We start from the raw sequence: 11520 nt of genomic DNA on the forward strand, positions 1-11520 counted from the left end.
TTAGTGCAATGCAAATTAAATATTATCTTAAAATTATAAAATAAGTTTTAAATATGTATTAACAAAACAAAAACAAGAAAAAATGACCTTTATGCCTTATATTAATATTCTATTTTTACTATTATAGAATTACTACAAAACCAGTGGATTAAAACAGCACAATTGCAGTTTTACAATTAGGCAAGTCAGAAGTTCGAACTGAATATTATGGGGGACAAACTCCAAGCAATGGCCGAACTTGCTGCTCCTGAGAGCCACGACAGGAAACGTGCTGCTTGTCTCTAAGGGTTTCTAGAATCAGTTAGCATTCCCACATTGTAGTCAACTTCCTGCCATCCCTGCTTCTGCAGTCACTCTGGGCTTTCCTCATCTGTCTTGTTCCTTCCCTGTGACTCTCTGTGCAGCTTATTTTTTGTAAACATAAATGTCATACAGAGATATCTAAATCTGTTGGTTGACAGTAATGCGCAAGGAACAGCTGCATCCCACACTGAAGCTCTTGGACAGAGTGGCAGGTCTGATCTTGATTTGAGCTTCCTGTGAATGCACACCTATGATGGTGGAAGATGATGGCTTAAGTTTATCAGTCCCTGTAACCCACATGAGAGTAGCATTGGGTTTTACCTCTGGCCTTTAGCCAGGTTGCACTGACTGTTGCAGATGTTTGGTGAGTGAACCATCAAAAGGGAATTATATCTCTCTGCCTTTCTGATAAATAAATTAACTAGTACTACTACTGAGGTTTATTTATTTCAAAGTAAGAGGAGGGGTAGCTGGGGGAGAGAGAGTATGTCTTCCATGTACTAATCTAGTCCTCAAATGACCACAACCACCTTGGCTGGGCCAGGCCAAACCCATGATCCAGGAACTTCCTTTATCTTTCCCACATACACAAAGAGAAAGAGACAGGGAGCAAGATTTTCCATCTGCTGGTTCACAACCCAGATGGCTGAACTGACCAGGGTTGAGCCAGGCTGAAGCAAAAATCAGGAGGACCATTCAGGTCTCCAATGTAGATGTAGGGACCCAAATCTGCTAACCATCTTCTGCTACTACCTCATGTGCTGAATCTCCAAGGAGCTGAATCAGTAGATTAGTAGCCAGGACACAAACACACATGCATGGAATGCTAGCATTGCAGGCAGAGAGAGGCTTTAACCGCTGGATCACAATATTTTTCCATTCCTGCTTTTTGCATATCATCCTTACGCAGGGGCCATGCTAATCTTCTCTGTGTTGTTCCAATTTTAGTATATGTGCTGCCGAAGCGGGCACCCATTACTGCTTTTTAAAATTCATCTTGGAGAAATCTAAAAAGATGTCCGTACTTTTGCTAAAGTTGATGAGTTTATTATATTAGATCATGGGGTCTTCACTTTCGTACCCAGATACTATTTCAGCAAAATGTACTAAATGACTCAAAATATTTATTATCAATGCTTACTTGCTTTTCAATTTTGGAATTTTAACATTTGACTGTGCTATGATACCCTTAAAACTTATGAAATACTTCATACAGTTTGCCATAAAATATTTTAAATGTTGCCACTACCTCAGATAATATAATTGGAAAATATGAGGTTAAATACACAATGAAATCATCAACTTTTTACCTATAAATGTGCATTTTGTAGAACCAAAAAATGCTTTCAAGTTTAAGAGGCTTTAAAATACATTAGCTGAGCAATTTAGAAACTGTGTTTTGAGAAATCTAATATTGTGAAGAATTATTTCAAATATCATATATTTTGGGGTAAATTTTTATGCTGAAAAAGATTATAAAAGCACTCAAATGTGTAAAATATCTTTCCCAGATACAGAACCATGTTTCTAAACTAATTCATTGGGAATAATATAATCTTCATGTCTGACAAAAATTTTATTCCGTTCTCACAGTCTTCTTGCTGCAAAACCCACCAATGAATCTCACATCTTTACCATGTAATCAATTGTTCTCTTTGTAAAATGAGCAGATAATCAAAAGTTAGGTTAGTTTTAAATAAAGTGTCAGAATGAAAGACCCTTCCCTGAAAAGCAGAATTAGAAATTAAAATGCCAAAGAGTTGTCATATAATCTTGCTTCTCAATAAAACACCGATTTATACATAGATACTTGTGTAAAATGCAATATTCTTAGAAGGGCTAGTAGAAATTAAAGATGGTATGGAAGAAATTAATTTAAACATTCTAAGAGAGAAGGAATGTTAAAATCCATGTGATTTCTCATAAAGTAACACATAGAGAGAAAAATATAAATTAAAACAAGCACTCCTTCATATGACAATTGAAAATTCAGGAACCACAGTAGCAGCAGCAGTGATGGAACAGGGTTTGTGAACAGAAAGTAGGATTTGTATTATAGAATAACAGATTGGACTGGCACCTTGGTTGATGAGACCCAGCCATTACCTAGGATGGCAGCACCAAACATGTACATCAGTTAGACTCCTGGCTGTTCTCTGCTGGTGTGTTTTAGAAAGCAGCCGATGATGATCCCAGTTCTTAGGCTGGGTGCCAATGCGGGAGACCAAAAGAAGCTGCTAGATCCTCAATCTCTCTTTGTGACCATTTGGGAACTGAATCAGTAGCTGAAAGATACCTCTCCCTTTCTCTCTCTCTCACTCATTTTCTTCTCTTTCTCTTTGTGTAACTCTGCTTTCCAAATAAATTTTTAAAAATTAACCTTAGAAAAGGACACACACATTTTTAAAAGTACAGGAATTTCTGCAAGCTACAGCAAACACTTCACTAACACTGGAATTAAAAGGTGTTCTGTGCCAAAAATATTTGTAATCTATGCATATACTTCATCAAACAATATAAAGAAAAAAATGGTACATACAGAAACACACACTCAGAGATATACATGCATAATGCTTTCAGGCAGTAGAGGAATCACCATCAAATCCACACTAAGATAGGCCTGATCTGTAACTTAATTTGTTCTCTGACCTCTAAACCCTATTGTAACTGATAGGTTATAGTAATGTTTTCCATCTCCTACAATCAGTTCTTGTTTTGAGTCAATGTCCAGTAGCTGACAAACATCTAATTACTCATTTCCGTAAGTGCACACTTGCTCAGTGAAAAGGTCATAGGTCGTCTGGAGAATGTTGCAAAGATTAACATTATGGTTGTTCAGTAGTATATTTGTATTTTCCCGCAGGGGGAGCTGAATTCTTCTCATTCAGGGCTTCTGAGTCTGTAACTGGCTCAAGTCTTGGAATTAATTGAGGGATCATGACTTTCTTCTTTTATGGTTCACATTAGGTTTCTGTTCACTTGATCTGTAATTTTTCCTTCATACAGATCCAGTGAGAATTCTTTAGGTTTTTCCTAACTGTATCATTGAACACAATGATTAATTAATAACGGCTATAGGTCTACAGGAGTCAAGCTATTCTGTTTGCAGCTTTGACTCTACTGCCCATTACAGTAACCCTCATTCATCTTGGCTTTGGCAGTTGAGTGCCATCACTTTGCCCTTGCAGGCTTGAGATCCTATTACTCCAGTTTCATTTAGGTTTTCCAGTTGAGTGGCTGTGATTTCTATTGCAATATCTGACTTACAAAAAAGAGAAATCACAAAGCTTTTCAAGATGCCAGGACTCCCTTCACAAATGTATTATTTGTAGTATTGCTGAAAGGTAAGTCTCTGGGAAACACAAATATAAGAAAATAGAATTACAAATTTATTTTCATATTTTAACCACCATAAACTTTTGAATCGCTTTCACTACTTTAAACCAATTCAAGAACAGCTGTTCTAATCTATTTGCTGATGAATCACTTTTGGACTGTTCAGATGATCAAATGATTGAACTATGAAAGCCTATTCTTACCAGCTGAGCCGCAACATTAAATGTACACTTTTCTTTGAGCCCTATACCATGGCCCCAGTGGCTAAATACTCGCCTTGCGTAAGCCAGGAACCTATATGGTCACCAGTTCATGTCCTAGCCGCTCCACAACTCATCAAGCTCCTTGTTTGTGGCCCAGGAAAGAAAAAAAAAAAAAAGATGCTGCAAGCTTTTGAGACAGCACCATACGGGACATCTGAAAGAAGAGCCTGACTTCTGGTTTTGGATAGGCTCAGCTCAAGCTGCTGTGGCCATCAAGGAGTGAGCCAGCAGAGGGAAGACTTTTTTCTCTCTCTCTTCTTTGTGAATCTGCTTCTAGTAACAATAAATAAATGTTTTTAAAAATTACCCTCTCTTGTAAGTGAGCCTATATTAATGAATTCAACCTAATTCAAATTTATGTATCTCCGCTACCGCATACATTTAGTAATCAAACTTATTATGTTGATAACAGATTCTTCCTCTTAAAATACTTAGAAAATGTAGTAGTTTCTTTTTTTGTTTTTTTTAATCTTTATTATATTTTCAACAATCTTTATGTAGTTAATTAGGGTAAAAAGGTTCAAGGGCTATAGGAAAGTGGGTAAGACTATTATTTCCATATTGTTTCCTTCATGTTTAAAGGGGGATATCTAGGGAGAAGGCCCACTCAATTTCCTACCCTCCCCAGATCCTGAATGTAGGGCATGCTCCGAGGTTCTTGCTCAAGTGGTTTTGATAGTTCAACAGTTATGAATCGCTGCCAATCTTGCCACTCCAAGCACTATGAGGTCTTTGAAGAATCCACTGGTTGACATAGTCCATCATAGAGTCTCCATTTTCCAAGTATTTTGCTGCCAACATATAGCTGAGATGGTTGATTGACCTGTTCTGTCTTCTGTCTTTTCTTGGTTAGGGTTCTGAGTCCAGCATTTCGACTCAGGAGATCTCCAAAGAAACTTGGTATGAGGTGTTCTCCGACTAGATTCCTGTATGTACTAGCAAGCATAGGGCCCAGTACAGTCCATTGCCACGATTGGCTGGTGGTTGCAATTGCTGGGTTGGTTCTGTTTTCAGCCCCAACTTCCACTGGAACCAATGTGTGTTGCAGTCCAACCTGGTTCTACCCGGCACATACTTGGCCCTCACATAAACCAGTGGGAGCTGCAGCCTAGTTGGAGTGACCCACAACAACCCCCACCAGGCCTGTCCCCTACCTTGGTTTGCCAGTATGTGTAGCAGTAGTCCAGTCTGTCCTACACCCCATTTGACTCTCATAAATGTCAATGGGTTTTAAAGCTTTGTTCCATCTAACCAGCTCCACTATGTAGCCCATACAGATGCTGTTGGGTGTCTGTCTAGCCTCCCCCCGCCCCTGTCCTAGTTTTCCTGACCTCCTGTGGGAGTGGTAACCCAAGAGGGAGGAGCCCACTGTTTCCCTCCCAGACCGCTCCCATTCTCAGATTGTGCACTCTGCAGGTAGTTCTGTGGTTTAACTTGACAAAATTAGACCCCAGTGCCAGCTTCTGCCAGCTGATGCTGTGGCTATACCCAAACAACCCTCACCCATTCTAATTTTGTTTGCACCCAGTAGGAATAATCAGCCCAGCCTGGCCTTTCCCTGATCTAGTCCACATGAGGCCCACAGGTGTTGTAGCCCTGCTTAGTCTGGTCTGGCCCCATCCTAGCTCACACTCTCCAGTGGGAGTAGCTATCCAGCAAGGGAACCCCCCCATATTCCCCCTGCCAGCTCTGCCCCCTCCCTTCCTGGTTCTCATGCATCCCTCTCCCTTCCTGGTTCTCACGCATGCTGGTTGGGTGCTGCAGTCACATCTGGCACAGGCAACCTCACCTTGGACTTCCGTGTTGTGCACTAGTTTTTGTTGCGACCGAACCCAGCTCGACCCACACAGTTCGGGTGATGGGATTTGCCAGTGGATAATGTGAACTGATTCAGCCTGGTCTACCCCCGACCCATGCCAAATGTATGCCAGTGGGACACTTTCCATGGCCTGTTCTGGACTGTTTCCTATCATGTTTCTTGTGCTTACCTGCCGGGTCTGTGTTCTGCCAGAGAAGTTGCCCAGGCTCCTCCATCAGAACCTCTCTGAGTGCCAGATTTTGTGCATACCAGTGGGTCCATGAGCCAGCCCTACTCAGTTCACTTCCTGTCCTAGCAGGAACAGTGGCTCACACATGGCTCAGTAGGTGTTGAGACTTAACTTAGTCCATTCCACATCTACCTTGGTCCTCTAGGACACCAGAGGGTGTTGGAGTCTGGCCCGGCTCGGTGCATTCAATCCCAGTCCACACTTTTGCCAAGGGAGACTACAACTGTTTCCTGATCAGAATGCGGCCCCAATTCCAGCCCACGCGCCCCTTTGTGGGAACCTCAATGCAGTTAGGGCTGTCTCCTTAGCTCCCCAACTGGGCCTGTTCCTAGCCATAGATCACGCGCATGCCAGTGATTGCTCTGACTCAGCTTGGCTCAGCCCCTCACCTGTCCCAACCTCTGCATTAGACACTGTGGCTTAGCGTTCTTGGCTCACGCAAACCAGTAGGTACATGAGTCTAGCTTGGCATGACCTGTGCTCCATCCTGGTCTCTAGTTTCGCTTGTGAACTAAGGTTTGCTCAGTCCTGCCCGCTCCACCCTGTTCCATTACCAATTGACACACTAGCCAGCTGCTGGAGCTACTTAGCCCAACTCGTCTGACCTCCAGGCCTGGTCCACATGTTCACCAGTGGGAACTATGGCTTGCCAAGGGAGTTTCCCAAGTTATTCCACTTAATCCACTCTCAGACCCAGTTGTGATACATGCCATTGGGTTTAGGCCAGGTTCTGGTGAACTCTGGCCTTCCATTTGGCTTTGTATGAGCTGGTGAATGTTGCAGCCCAGCCCACCCCACACCCTATTCAGGATGCACATTTGGGTACTGCTACCTTGACCAGTCCAGACTGCTGTGGGTTCCTTTGCCTGTGATTGATGGCAGGTTCCTTGGTCACACCTAGCTTAGTTCATCACCACCCCAACTTTTGAGCTAACCAGTGGGGCTAGAATTTCCACAGGGTTTGGCCCACACATCCCTCACAGAATCTACCCCCGGATATGGTTCTCGAGTGCTAGTTAATGTAATGGCCCTGCTTAATGTGACCCTTCTCCTGATCCATCATCATGTCAGGTAACAGGATATGATTGTGATGGACAAGCCCCGAACCACAGCTTTTGCATGGACTGGTATTTGGTGGTCAGCATTGTTCAGTGATTACAGATTCTATAAAGGAAGAGTTACTGTCTTTAGGATTGATTCACATCCTAGAAGCATAGTGGTTTCAACCTGGAGCTACCTAAGCAGCGATTCAAAGAACCAAAACCCCAGAGCTGCCCAGCCAGGCAGCCAGCAGGCAGAGCCTGGCACCAAACGTCGCACTGCCCACCCAGGGACAGCTCACCATGTGCACGTGGTAGCTGGCGTCTGGGATCCATGCATGAGACGCCCCATCCTGAGACCCACCAGCAGCCAGGAGACTGCTAAAAGTTTAAACTCCCAGGCCCAAGGTCGCACCCCTCCCCAATCCCACTCACCGCCCAATGAGGGCAGTGGGAGGGCCCTGGACCTACTCAGTCACGGAGACCTCCCCCCTGGGTGTACTCACCCTAAAGGGAGCAGCCCCCAGAGCCTAGGCAGGCTCGGGGACAGCTCACCACGTGAACATGGTGGCTGGCATCTGGGATCCAGGCATGAGACGCCCCATCCTGAGACCCACCAGCAGCCAGGAGGCTGCTGCGAAAATGCAGTAGTTTCTTAAGACATAGTATATCTCTTCATCGATACATGTTCTGCCTCAGACTTAGAGGTTTTCTGGGACTTAAGCCTAATTATCGCTCTAGAAGACAAAAGAGAGGATTGGGGGAGTTCTCTGAGGAAAATCAATGCTAAATAACCTATGTTGCATGGAAAATCTGTTAGAATACTTTTAGAACAGTCTATTTTTACTTGTATGTTTATTTATTTATCTACTTATTGTGACAAGCACAGGTACATAGAGAGAGAGATATCATGCACATCGTGCATACACTTGTTCATTCTCCAAATGGTTGCAACAGCTGGGGCTGGGCCAGGCTAAACGCAGGTGCCAATAACTTGTTCCAAGTTTCCCAGAGAGGAGGCAGGAGTCTGACAAATGCTCATCTTTAGCTGCTTCCCAAGACAAATTGGTAAGGAGCAGGATTAGATTCAAGCAACTGGGACTGTCACTGGCACTCAGATGGGATGCTGGTGCTACCAGGGTTCTATTCCATAGTACTGGCTCCAAAAGTGCTGTAAGTTTTTCAGGTAGTAAAGGGTTGATTCTTTGAGGCAAGAGTGGCCACTATGAGTGGGACAATGCCATAACTACAATTCAAGGACCAGAACAATTCTGTTGAAGAGCACACTTTACTGGAAAAGAACATTTACCAGAATTTAGGGGATCCCAGTGTCCTAAATAAATCAATTTAGCTCCGAATGCATCCATTAAAATGTATTCCATCACATTCCTTTGTGATGGATCAATTTTAATGATAAGGAACTTGTAAGACTGGGAATACGATCCATTTTATGAAGTATCTACTTAGAGGATCAAATATTAGCTTTGATTTTTAGCAGTCTCAATTCTACATGAGATAAATTATCCTTTAGGGCACACATATATACCAGTATAAGTTTTTAGTTTTTTTCATGGAACTCATAATATGGGAGTTAGAATTCCTGAACAGCAAGTATTTCATTATTTTGCCCAGCTATACAAAGTTCAGCCAGCTAACTCATTACATTGATCAGTTTTTACTTAAATATTCAAAATTATCATAAATGCAGTCATCCAGTCCCTCACTTCTTAGAAATGATTTATTAGGAGTAGCCTGCACATGTTTCATACACTCTCTTGACAGATCATGTCACAGGCTGTCACTGTACTATTTAATGCTAGCAGTGATATCATTATCATTCTTAAAGTTTATCCGATTAGAGGGCCAGTGCCAGGAAACCTGCATAGAATCAACAAAGTTCAGTGTTAGTGTTCTTTTTGGAGCTCTTTGATTCCAATGCATTAGTGGTTTTCAGCACAACAAAATCAATAGGCTATGCATGTGTTTTTATATGTTTGCATGTGTTTATATACATAAAACTATAATTGTTATATAACATTTACATAATTATATATTAAATAACAAGTTTTACATAAATATGCCAATGAACCTCAATTGATGAGGACTGACTCCCAAGTAGTGTGAAAGTAACAGAAATTCAGTAGGAATCATTTCTAGTTTTGAAATGTCATGTGTTCCCTGGCTAGAACTATGTGGATATTTATAGTCTCAGGATGCCAAGCAGTAGCAGTGAGCTGCAGCTCCCAGTCATACAGTCATGGGTAAATGATCAATGCTCTACAGCATACTGTGTTGCTAAGCCATGATCCATATGTTAATTATATTAAATTCATTTTGGCTTACAGAATTTTCACTTTACAGTGTGTTTGCATCCCATTGTCAGTCTAGAACATCTGTGTATTTCAAATATGCTAATTATTATACATATTGAAATATACATGCATATTATATATTAATATAATACATATGCTGTTCTTCAATGCGTATAACTATATTTATTTTTAAATCTATGATAAACAACTGAGTCACAGGATTGTAGAGAACAGAAAGTTTACCATTGATAGCCAGACACCCTGAAAAGTCAATGATGCATTTCATTGCAAAGTTTCTTTGCAGATCTCCCCAACCGAACTGCTGGACTCAGAACCCTAGCCAAGAAAAGACAGAGGACAGAACAAGTCAATCAACCACCTCAACTATATGTTGGCAGCAAAATAGTGGGTGGATAAAGACTCTATGATGGACTATGACAATCAATGGATTCTTCAATGACCTCATCGAGCTGGAAGTGGCGAGATTGGCAGCGATTCACAACTGGAGAACTATTACAACCACTTGAGCAGGTATCTCAGAGCATGCCCCAAATCCGGGACTTTGGGCGGGTGGGAAACTGGATGGGGCTTCTCCCTCAATATCCCCCTTTACCTCAGATACATGAAGGAAACAATATGGACATAAAAATCTTACCCACATCCCTATAGCCTCTAAACCTTTACACCGTAATTAACTATGTAAAATTGTTAACAATAATAAAAAAAGATTTTGTATCAATTGAAAAACTTTAAAATCTGGTGAAATCTCTGGGCAAAAGTTTTGCTTATATGTGTCCTCTGGCATTCCATACTTCAGAGTTGGTCGTTTTTCTGGCTGTTCCATTTTTGACTCAATTATCTACTGATGTACTTGGGAAAGCATACTTGCATTCCGGTCATCCATGAGGGAGACCCCGAGATGTTTTGGGATCCTGCTCTACCCATGCCATGGCAGTTAATTTTATGGTGGTGCTGGGGTGGCAGCGAGGCAAGCCAGTGGATGGATATTCTCTCTCTCTCTCTCTCTCTCGTTCTCTTCCTCTCTTGTACAGTCATTCTGTTTTTTATTTGTTGTTTATTTTGGAAAGTCAGATATAGAGAGAGAAGGAGAGACAGAGAGGAAGATCTATCTGTTGACTCACTCCCCAATTGGCCGCAATAGCTGGAGCTGAGCCAGTCCTAAGCCAGCAGCCTGGAACTCTTCCGGGTCTCCCATGCGGGGGCAGGGTCCAACATTTTGGGCCATCCTCAACTGCTATCTCAGGCCACAGGCATGGAGCTGGATGGGAAGTGGGGTTGCAGGGACATGAATCGGTATCCATAGATGATCCCAGTGCATGCAAGGAGAGGATTTAGCCACTAGGCTATGGACCTGGACCCTATCATTCTGTTTTTTAAAGAAAGGAAGGAAGGAAGGAAGGAAGGAAGGAAGGAAGGAAGGAAGGAAGGAAGGAAGGAAGGAAGGAAGGAAGGAAGGACCTGGCTTGTTGACTTGGTGGCTAAATTCTTGTACACGCTGGGATCCCATATGGGTTCCAGATCTTCTGCCTCCATTTTGCATTCAGCTCCCTGCTTGTGGTCTGGAAAAGCCATAGCAGATGTCTCAAAGCCCTGGGAACCTGCTCCCCCATGAGAGACCTGAAAGAAAGAAGTTTTTGGCTCCTGACTTTGGATCAGCTTAGCTCCAGCCATTGCAGCTATTTGCTGATTTAACCATCAGATGGAAGGTCTTTTTCTCTGTATCTTCTCCCTATAAATCTGTCTTTCCAATAAAAATAAATCAACTTTTCTTTTAACAAAGAATCAATCATGCCTTGATTTGAATTCATTTGTGATTGAAATGGCATTTAACGAAATGCTGGACTTCATAATTCAGAGCTAACACTGAAATAAGTTATGACTTTCATTGCTACTGGGAATGAGCTGATATATATTTCTTGTGAAAATGACGTGAATTTTAAAAGGCAAAGGACAGAATGCAATGGTCTGAATATTTGTAGTGTCCCCAACTTCACGTGTTGAATTCTAGCCCTAAGGTGATGTTATTAAGAAGCGGAAGCTGAGGAGGCATTTGTGACACAGCAGCTTACGGCATTGCTTGGCAGGGCTGCATCCAGTAAAGGAATACCATTTTAAGTCTTGGCTCCTGCACTTTGAATCCAGCTTCCTGCTTATTCACCTTGGGAGGTGCAGCTGATGCTCTCAAGTGCCTTTGTTC

General features: G+C 42.2%; 1 non-coding gene across 1 annotated transcript; it reads right to left on the reverse strand.

Annotated features, from left to right (window-relative positions):
* Positions 1–1168: 1168 nt before the first annotated feature.
* Positions 1169–1275, reverse strand: LOC118758936 (U6 spliceosomal RNA). Its single transcript, XR_004995885.1, has one exon. It is a non-coding gene; the product is annotated as a U6 spliceosomal RNA (small nuclear RNA).
* Positions 1276–11520: the final 10245 nt, after the last annotated feature.

This window comes from Ochotona princeps, chromosome 3, assembly GCF_030435755.1.
Source record: "Ochotona princeps isolate mOchPri1 chromosome 3, mOchPri1.hap1, whole genome shotgun sequence".
NCBI lineage: Eukaryota > Metazoa > Chordata > Mammalia > Lagomorpha > Ochotonidae > Ochotona > Ochotona princeps.